The sequence below is a fragment of the Eurosta solidaginis genome, chromosome X (genome assembly GCF_040869045.1).
Source record: "Eurosta solidaginis isolate ZX-2024a chromosome X, ASM4086904v1, whole genome shotgun sequence".
Lineage (NCBI taxonomy): Eukaryota > Metazoa > Arthropoda > Insecta > Diptera > Tephritidae > Eurosta > Eurosta solidaginis.
Genome location: NC_090324.1, coordinates 62687743 through 62697350, shown reverse-complemented (window position 1 = coordinate 62697350; position 9608 = coordinate 62687743). Strand labels below are relative to the sequence as shown.

The following is a 9608-nucleotide window of genomic DNA, read 5'->3' as shown; positions in this document are numbered from 1 at the left end:
CTGCTTCTATTTTCACGACCGCGGTGGGGGTGATCGCTACCGTCGGTATCATGGTGGCGGTGGCAGCTGAACGCGGGGCTAGGAGCCCTGCCCGGAAGGCGGACACGGTGGTGAGCTGCAGCGAGTTGGATCCGTGACTGCGATCTCGTGGTTGCTGATGGGTGTGATGTCGTTGTTGCAGGCGAAGAGGCCTTGTCTCCGCTCTGCGATCGCGCGGTGGTTGTCTTCGTTGAGGGTCCTTAGTTTGCCGGCGAGGAGACCGAGTATCCGCTCCGCCGTCACGAACATGGCGCTGGACTGTAGATGTGTTGTGCTGGAGCCGCTTCCTTTCATGCTGCAAAAGCGGTCGAAACGATTTGGCTGCTGGTTTTGTGTTCGGTCGAAGAGACCGAGTCTCCGCTCCGGTTCGGTGGATTCGAGCTGGACGAAGAGGCCCAGTCTCCGTTCCAGCATCTGACGCATATAACGATATGGAGTCGTCAATCCGCTCACGGGGTGATTCCAGCTTCTCCTCAACTTGTACACTCCATGGCTTGGAGCGGGCTTCGTGGAGTAGCTGTTCCTCTTCATCAATCGAGGAGATGTGAAGCATCGTGTGATGTTTTTCGCCGCATTTTTTACATCGGCCTTGGCTTGGGCACGCGTTAGAGTGGTGGTCTAAAGCCAAGCAATTTCCACAGCAGCTCCCGCGGACCGCTAAGTAAAGATGCTCCTCGGGTTTTTTGGCCCGAAAGATGGGGCACAGGCGTATGGGATGTTGCTTAAAACAAGCGCGGCATTCCGACGTATAACGCATGACATTCTTGGCAGCGTTTCGTTGCATAGCGGCAAAGCGACCCATTTTCCTGAAAGAAATGCAATATGTTTGACTGGGTCGAGTCATTCTCGAAAATGCGGGGGCGAGTGGTCCCTAATTGTATTATTGGGATTTGGGAAATTTTATTAGCGCGCGCATAAGGGGAAGCATCTGTCGCTGCATAAAAAAAATATTCATATGTGGTGCGCATTATGTGCATGGCCTCTTTCCCCGCACGTTATGTGCCTGGGTCTTTAGTGCCTTATTTTGTTTATTTTGTGTCACCCGGTAGCGTTTTAGTTAGCCACGGGCACACTAATGCTGCAGAAAAATTAGCATTTACGATTTTCGGTTCGCACATTCTGGTACCGAACCGGGTAGAAAGTGTATAGCGTGGGTATTTTTGACTCGCTGTTATTTGTGTTGTTGGTGCTAAAAACCAACAACTTCCCTGCCCGCCACGAAAAAAAATGTTTGCACAGAAAATTGTATGCTATGTAAAGAAAAAAAATAAAAAATCTTCGTTTTGGACGAAGAGAAGAATTTGTAGAATGAATCATTTTTTTTTTTTTTTGTATTGCCCTTCACTTATTTTCCTCAACTTTTCCCCAAGTACGCTTGTAGTCCTGTTTTATTGATGGCCTTTAGCAAAAGGCACGGTTCCAGAAGGGTACTTGGCTCCGATACCGATTTGCCAGAAACGGGTTTTTGGGTACTCGTTTGCCTCTTTTTATGCATCCCTAATATAATCTACATTTAAAACTCGGCATGTATATTTACATACGTTGGTATAAGTATATGGACAGTCAGTGCACGGACTTTACCGCATTGGTAGGTTTAGTAATTTTTCTGACCCATTTTCATTTTTTACTACTACTACCACCGAGGCCCAAAATCTACCAATAATTCCGTATTTTCGCACTGTAAACGTATACTGCGATAATTTTAAAGTATTGAAGTGCCGGGCCCACCCAACTAACATTAGGAGGCGATACTGACCAAATCAGTCAATTTTGAAAAATTTCTGGTGAACTTAAACAGGAAATAAATTTTTGAGTAGAGAAATATAGTAACTGAGTACGCGAATATTTTCTGCGCTATTTTTTCAGTTTTTTTTTTATAATAATTTGAACGAAAATAAAAGGTTCTGCGTAAACGATTACCTGCCGAGATCGGTTATTTTGTGGCAGTACTTTTGGTACCTTGGAATATTGTTGTTGTGATTTGACGTTTTGGTGCATGTTTGTCAGTATTTCATACTCACGCTACAGGAAAAAAGTGAGTATCGTATAGGCATAAGCTATGTACATAGGTATATACAAATGTGCATGTAATTTTGTCCTGTTTACGTGTTTTAAGGTGTCATTTCTTTGAAACGCGCGTTATTTGTTTTACAATACATTATTAATTGTTTGGTACAAATATGAACTGTAGCTGTTGTTTTCTTGGTAAAAACTACCAACTACTACTATTTTCATTTTTTTTTTTTTATTCGTCTACTACCATCCCTTTTTTGAATTCCGCTCACTGGTACCAGCATACCAACGGCAAAGATAAAAAAAAAACAAAAAAAAAAAACCCCACATTCATACATACCCGTGTATAGAAGGCAAAATTCCTATGAATTGAAACAACGGGAAATGTATCAAGAGATTTTCCGTTCTTTCATTTCATTTTTTACTACGGCGTGGTTTGGAGAAATGCTATTGTTGCGCAGAATGTCCTAAAGAAAAGGTAATGATGTGGTGAAGAATTGTAATGAATTTCATTACTAATATATATTTCTTTTTATTAATCAATAAATTTTTCGTCTTTTTTATTCCTTTTCAGATGTAATTTTGGGTAGCATATTTCTTATTAAAGGAAACGAACGCATTATACATATGCTTTGGATGAGTAGACGTAATTATCCAATTGCAGCTAAACGTTCCCCGTATGATTCATTAAACGTTGATGTGTTGTAGGTACGGCTTCATATGGATACGTTGTATTATATTGTGGATGTGGCGATGGTAGTATAACTGAATTTGGTGTTATATTCGTAAGTATACTACCACCAGCACCACCTGCCGTTGGTGAACTCATCAATACAGGATTATTGGCTATATTATTGTTACTTGTACCCATATTCAATGTGACAACAGCAATATTATTACCACCAACACCACCACTATTATTATTATTAGCTAATGAAGTTGTTTGCATAAGACCAATGCCACCTGCATTACCGCCAGGAGCTAATATAATTTCTGAACTATACATTGGTTAAGTCTGTTGCGTTAATGCTGGATGTGTATTTGGCAATGGTGATTATACATTCCACCACTTGCAGTCGTACTAACCGCATTTACAGCAATATTCGATGAAATTAATTTATCTGGTCGGCCATTGAGTCTTGATGTACTCCCGTTGGTTTTGTATTATAACCAAAATGTTTTTAATGCAAATTATCACTACCGCCGAGTCGTAAACCTGATGAAACACTAGACAGTGTTGGCGTTTCTGGTGGGGAAACATCACCACATGAACCACTTGAACTACCTGTATCACTTCCAACACTTTTATTTGAATTCATTGAACTTGGTATAAAACGTGGTATTTAAGCCGGTAATATATCTCTCTGACATTGACATATTTTGCATTGTATAAGCCAATGTTGAATAGTTTGTGACCGGTTGAAAATGTGGATTAACGGTTAATTGTTGTTGTTGATGTATCAAAGGTGTATATGTGGTGCCTGTTTTATGTCTACGGGGGTAACCATTGCGAATAAACGTTTGTACAGGGTTACCGGCCACATCACTGCTAATAACACCCTCGATAGTTTGAGGATACATCCGTTGCCAAGATGGTTGAAATATTGGACTTGTATCATTCGGAATGACATTTAAGGAAATCAAATGAGGGTCCACCGGAACAGGATGTTGCATTGTTCCATCTGCTTGAATTATCTTATGAAAACCCTGTAGAAATGTCATTGGTATATGTGGCATAATGTTAAAAGCTCTATATTGGTTAAAAGTATTTGAAAGGAATAAGGTTTTGCTAAAAAAAGGGATGATGTTTAGTACAACAGTTTTAGATTTCTTCTGCATTCCATTTATTGTATTTATTTCGTTTTTAATTATTTTGTCTGCCGTAAATAAGTCTGTAGGTGTGCGCAGAGCATATGTAAAACTTTTGCTAAAGGTATTTGAGTTTGGACGTCTCAGCATAGAAACAGCAGCGAAAGAACATCTGAAGAAAGAGGGTGAGGAGGCTTCACCTGCCTTTATAGAAGCCAAGTCCAATGACTATAACATACCACATCAAAAAACGGAAAACAGTTTACCCACTACAAACGGTAATACGCTTATTAGTAGGGATAGTGTACTTCTTCCCACAGCCAATAACACTTCCAGTACTGATTATGAAACCTCCCAAAAGGATGAAGAAATACGTTTTAACTTGGAAAAATGTCTGGGGTATATCAAAGTGGGAGTAGAATCCATTATTGAAGATAAGGTTACATCGTGTTTTGAAGCGGAGGAATTAAAAAGCTGGAATCTGCTAACTCGCACAAACCGGCAATATGAATTTATATCGCTAAAGATAACATTGATTTGGATGACAGGCTTTGCTGTGCGTTATTTCGTTTTGTTACCATTAAGGATTTTTGTATGCTTTGTTGGTGTCTCTGTTGCAGTTATTGCTAACAGTTTAGCTTCTCTGATTCCTTTTGAGTTGCTTCGACATTCCTGTGCAGAGATAGCATTTAAAATTTCTTTTCGCCTCATGAGGCGTTCTTTATCGGCAGTTATTACTATTCACAACGCTGAATTTAAACCAAAGGGTAGTGGCTTTTGTGTGGCAAAGGTGCTAATATCTGTGGGTGTGGTTGCCCAGGGATGTGCATTGCATGGAGCAAATGTTGTGGTAGTTCTTGATGGGACGGAGGCAAATGCTGACGTTGATATTGTAATTGTGGATTTACAAATGTTTGATCCATATTCATTTGTTGTTGTAAAGGCGGTGGTTGTGTTTGAAGATCCGCATTAACAACCAATTTATTTTCTCTTATCTTTTCAAAAATTTGTGTACATTTGCATTGTTGGTCGAATGAGAAAACGGGATGATTCGCAGCCATAGTTTATCCAATAGGAGTTCCTGTAATGTATCTGAGTCATTCATGCTTTGAAAATCACGATCACCCGAACCTTCCAATGTACGGAATATATCTGTAACGCAGGTACGATTGCAAGCCCGTATTAACGCTAAATACAGCGCCATTTTTCTTCGTATCTTCTTATTAGTTGGTTTGCCTTTTTGACATGCAGCTATATCAGCTGCCAAATTTTGAGGATTTTATACCCTCAATTCCATGCCGCGTAACTCTTATGAATCACGCCGGCCTAATTCTTCTAGACATGTACCTAAGAAACGTAACTCAAATGGCAGACACATGTTAAGCAAAGTGCACATTGTGTCAATTCTTTTATAACTCTCGAGTTCTTTAAACCATTGGTTAACGTCCTTTTTACAAATCATTTCCGCTAATACATTTACTGTTCCGCATAAAACCAAGTGAAAAATCTCTTATGATCTTTGTTTTTGTTGTGAGAAATAACTAGTATGTAAACTCATTGCAGTTGACTTAATAAAGGCGATTACCTTTTGACGCTGCAATTGTACTGCGGTGATCAAATTAGCTGGATGTATTGGGATATTTGGTTGATAAGTAATTGGATAGTTAAAGCCATAATGGGAGAAAGTGCGATAGGGTTGCGGCATAGTTGTTGTGGTACTTTTAGCAGTGTCTGACTGATATTTGTTGTGACTTGCGGCCTTTTCTTTGATTGTACGGGCCTCGTTCCTTTGGCTGAGTGCATCTGCGTTCCGTGGCAGACCCTGAGTCCGCGTTAGGGTTCTGGTGTCCTCGCTCGGGGTGAGTGAGTGAAGTGGGGTTTGGTTTTGCAAATTAAAAATAAGTGTTTTGTGGCAGATGGGGATCTGCATTAGGGTGGTTGATTGGCCTCGGTGTGCGGGCGCTGGGTTTTGAAATTTTGAAAATTTAAAAAAGATTATGGACCGAGGGTCTGCGTAAAGGCTTTTCTGGTATACTCGTTATGGAATAACGAGTGAGTGGGATGGTTGTTTTGAAAATGAAAAACTAGAATTTTGTAGCAGATAGGGGATCTGCGTGAGGGCTTTTCTGGTATCCTCGTTATGGGAGAACGAGTGAGTGGGAAGATTTCTGGTGAGCGAGTGAATTTGTGGGATATTTTTTTTTTTTTTTGAACGGAGGGATGTGGAGGAACGGGGGGGATTGTTAAGCGAAGCTTTTGGTCCTCGCTCAATCTATCTCCGTGGGAAGAAGGATCAGTTTGACCAAAGTTCGTCTGACTTGACCCTTCTCGGTTATGAGGTCGACTACACGTACTCGGTTATCTTCGCCGGGGTGTACGTTGACGACTCTGCCTAACCTCCATTCGTTGGGAGATAATTTGTCCTCTTTGATGACAACTAGATCTCCCACGTGTATATTTTGTTCTGACTGTTTCCACTTCACTCGTTTTTGAAGTTCGGAAAGGTATTCCACCTTCCATCGTTTGCAGAAAGTGTGATGGAGGGCTTTGAGTTTCTGCCATCGATTGATCATCGAGGCAGAGCTCTCACTGGCGTCTGGTTCTGGTGGAGACAGCAGGTGGCTGCCGGTTAGGAAATGTCCGGGGGTTAGTGGTTCCAGGTCCGTTGGGTCATTCGATCCTGGACTGAGAGGGCGCGGGTTGAGGCACGCCTCAATGCTGCTCAAAAGTGTTTGGAACTCCTCCATAGTATATTTGTGGGGAGAAGCAATCTTTTTGAAGTGGCTTTTGAAGCTCTTCACTCCCGCTTCCCACAGGCCGCCCATATGTGGAGCGGCGGCGGGAATAAAATGCCAGCTCAATGTTTGATGGGTATACTTTGAGACTGTTTTGTCTCGGCTTTCGGCCAGAAAGGCTTTAAATTCGGATCGTAAAGATCTTGATGCTCCGACAAAGTTTGTACCATTGTCGGAGTAGATGTTCTTCGGACATCCTCTTCTCGCGATAAAACGCCATCATAACTGTAAGGCGAGACAGCTTACAATTGTAAGGCAAGATGATCGTATGACGCTCGTTGTATGACATGTCTTTCGACGCCCCTAGAAGCCCCCCTGTTCTAATAATATCATCTTTGTCGATATATGGGTTTAGTGAGAGTATTTCACTCTTTCGATTAATAGGTTCCCTATTTTTTAATTTTAAATATTCTGTCCCGTAAAATTGTTTCTGGCAGACTCGTATTAATGCTTGAGTCGTTGCCTTAATCTCATCGGCTGAGATTATGCACGCCCTTTCGTGGAACATTGCTTTAGTTTTTGGGTGAGTTCGTTTATATGCATATGCCTTTTCCGATGCAGCGCAAAAACCATGTATTTCGATTTCGTCCTCGGGCGTAAAATTTACCCATCGCGGTATCCTAATGTTATCTATTTCGTTATAGTGTTGGGTGAAATTTTTCCACCGTTCTAAGGTAGTGGGGAGACAGTTTCGTCCCACCCGGTGCCTCTAACCAGATATGCTGCATTAGTATTTTTGCCACTATGACCATTGGTGCAAGCCAGCCTAAAGGGTCGAAAAGTTTGGCTATAGCGGATAGGATTACGCGTTTGGTGATGTTCTCGCCACTCTCTAAAGCTGCTGCGGTGAAGTAAAATATGTCTGAATGCGCGTTGCATCGTATTCCGAGTGCCTTCACTGAGCTAGCCTCTTCAAACGCTAGGAAGTCCTCGCTGAGCAGATCCGTTTTGGGGATGTACTGAAGGATTTTCTCACAATTTGATGTCCACTTGCGCAATGGAAAGCCAGCTGAGTATAATGCTTCGCGAATCTCGTTTCTTGCTCTGATGGTTGGAGCTATTGTATGTCCTCCAGATAAAACGTCATCGACATACTTACTTTCTCGTAATATACCCGATGCTATTGGGTACGTATTTTCTACATCATCAGCCAATTGTAGAAGTGATCGTATCGCGATGTAGGGGGCGCAGTTTACACCAAATGTGACAGTCTTTAGTTCGTAAAGACTGATGGGTTCGTTGGGGGATGTTCGATGGACAATTCTTTGAAATTTGGCGTGATTATCGGCCACCCATATTTGCCTATACATCTTTTCTATGTCACTATTAAAGACAAAGCGGTACAGTCTCCAACGTAGAATTAAAATGGGCAAGTCTGCTTGGAGTACTGGAGGAAATAACTATCGGAATCGTCGGATGGAATATTGTTTTTGATTTTTCTCATATGTCCAAGCGTTTCGTATTCGGATAACACCCGAACATACTCTTTCCCTAACTCTTGGTTTTTCAGTAATCGTCCCTCATTTCTGAAGAATTGTGAACATGCGCGCTTTAGGGACGGTCCTAATGCAATCTTCTCAGGGTAATCCTGCCTGAATTCTAGCGAAATTGTATATCGTCCACTTTCATCACGTTTTGTTGTGTCCTTAAATAATTGTTCACAATACCTTTCTTCTTCATTAAGCATTTTGTTTTTGGGAACATTTTCTATCTCCCAGAAAGCTTTTAATTGGTTGTCCAATGCAGCCTCGTTATAAAATGACATGATGCTCTTCGTTGGACTCGGTGCTTCGATGCGACCGGTAAGTATCCAACCGAACACTGTCTATTGGGCCAAAAGTGTATTTAGTACATTCTTTTTCAGACCGCTCAGTATAATTTGGGGATATATGTCTCCTCCAAGTAAGAGGTCTACGTCTTCGTTGATGTAGAACCTTTTGTCTGCCAACACCAAGTCTGGGCATGCCTGCATAGTCATGGCGTTGATATGGCAGGATGGAAGATTCCCAGTGAGTTTGGCTAGGACTAGAACGGGTGTCGCCAGGCTGAAGCAGGCATCCACTGGTGAACGTAATTCAATTTTGGATGCCTCTTTCACCTGAAACTTCGGCATGCATTTTTCTCGCTGGCAGATTGATTCTGCGTTTCAGTCTTTCAGTTATAAAGGAACATTCAGCCCCTGAATCAATTAATGCCCGTGCGGAGAAGTCGGTACCATTATGGCGAATGTGTACGCGAGCAGTTCCTAATAGCACGCCTGTGCTGGAATTGGCATGACAGGATTTTACATGCTGGTTCGCAGATTGTCGCGCCTGAGCCGAAGTTGTTGGGATGTTATCCGCATCTTTGAAAGGATTGCGTACAGCCGCGTGCTGAGATGTATCCGCATGCAGGAGCGTGTGATGACGAGAGTGGCATTTGGAACAGTTGTAGGAACTGGTGCACTTCGTCACGGTGTGTCCTGGGGATAAGCAATTCAGGCAGCCACTTGTGGATTTTATAAATTTAATCCTTTCTACTGGGGTTAACTCGCAGAAGCGTGAACAGTTGCGTAATCTGTGTTCAGGGGTTTTACACATTTTACAAATTGATTTTATTGTTTGCTTGGATACTTTCGTTTGAAAAGCACCATGCCTTTTCGTAGGGTTTCTGACGATTGTCGCAACGCGTTTGGTTTTTGCACTTTCGAAGTGGCATGCCCTGTAAACCCAGACACTGTTTCAAGTGTCTGATACCGATTAGACAGGAATTTATCCACATCCTCCCACTTGGATATGTCCATTTTATGGTCTATACTTTGCTCCCAAAGAGCCAGCGTGCTCTCTGGTAACTTGGTTGAACATAGATAGGTCAGGATTGCATCCCAATTGGAAGTGTCAATTTTGTGGCATTTGAGGGACGAAATACAATTATTTATATCATTTTGCAGCTTTTTTATTGAACTGCCACACT

General features: G+C 41.9%; 1 pseudogene; it reads right to left on the bottom strand.

The window, feature by feature from the left end:
• Positions 1 to 2716: 2716 nt before the first annotated feature.
• LOC137234972 (uncharacterized) lies at positions 2717 to 5323 on the bottom strand (annotated as a pseudogene).
• Positions 5324 to 9608: the final 4285 nt, after the last annotated feature.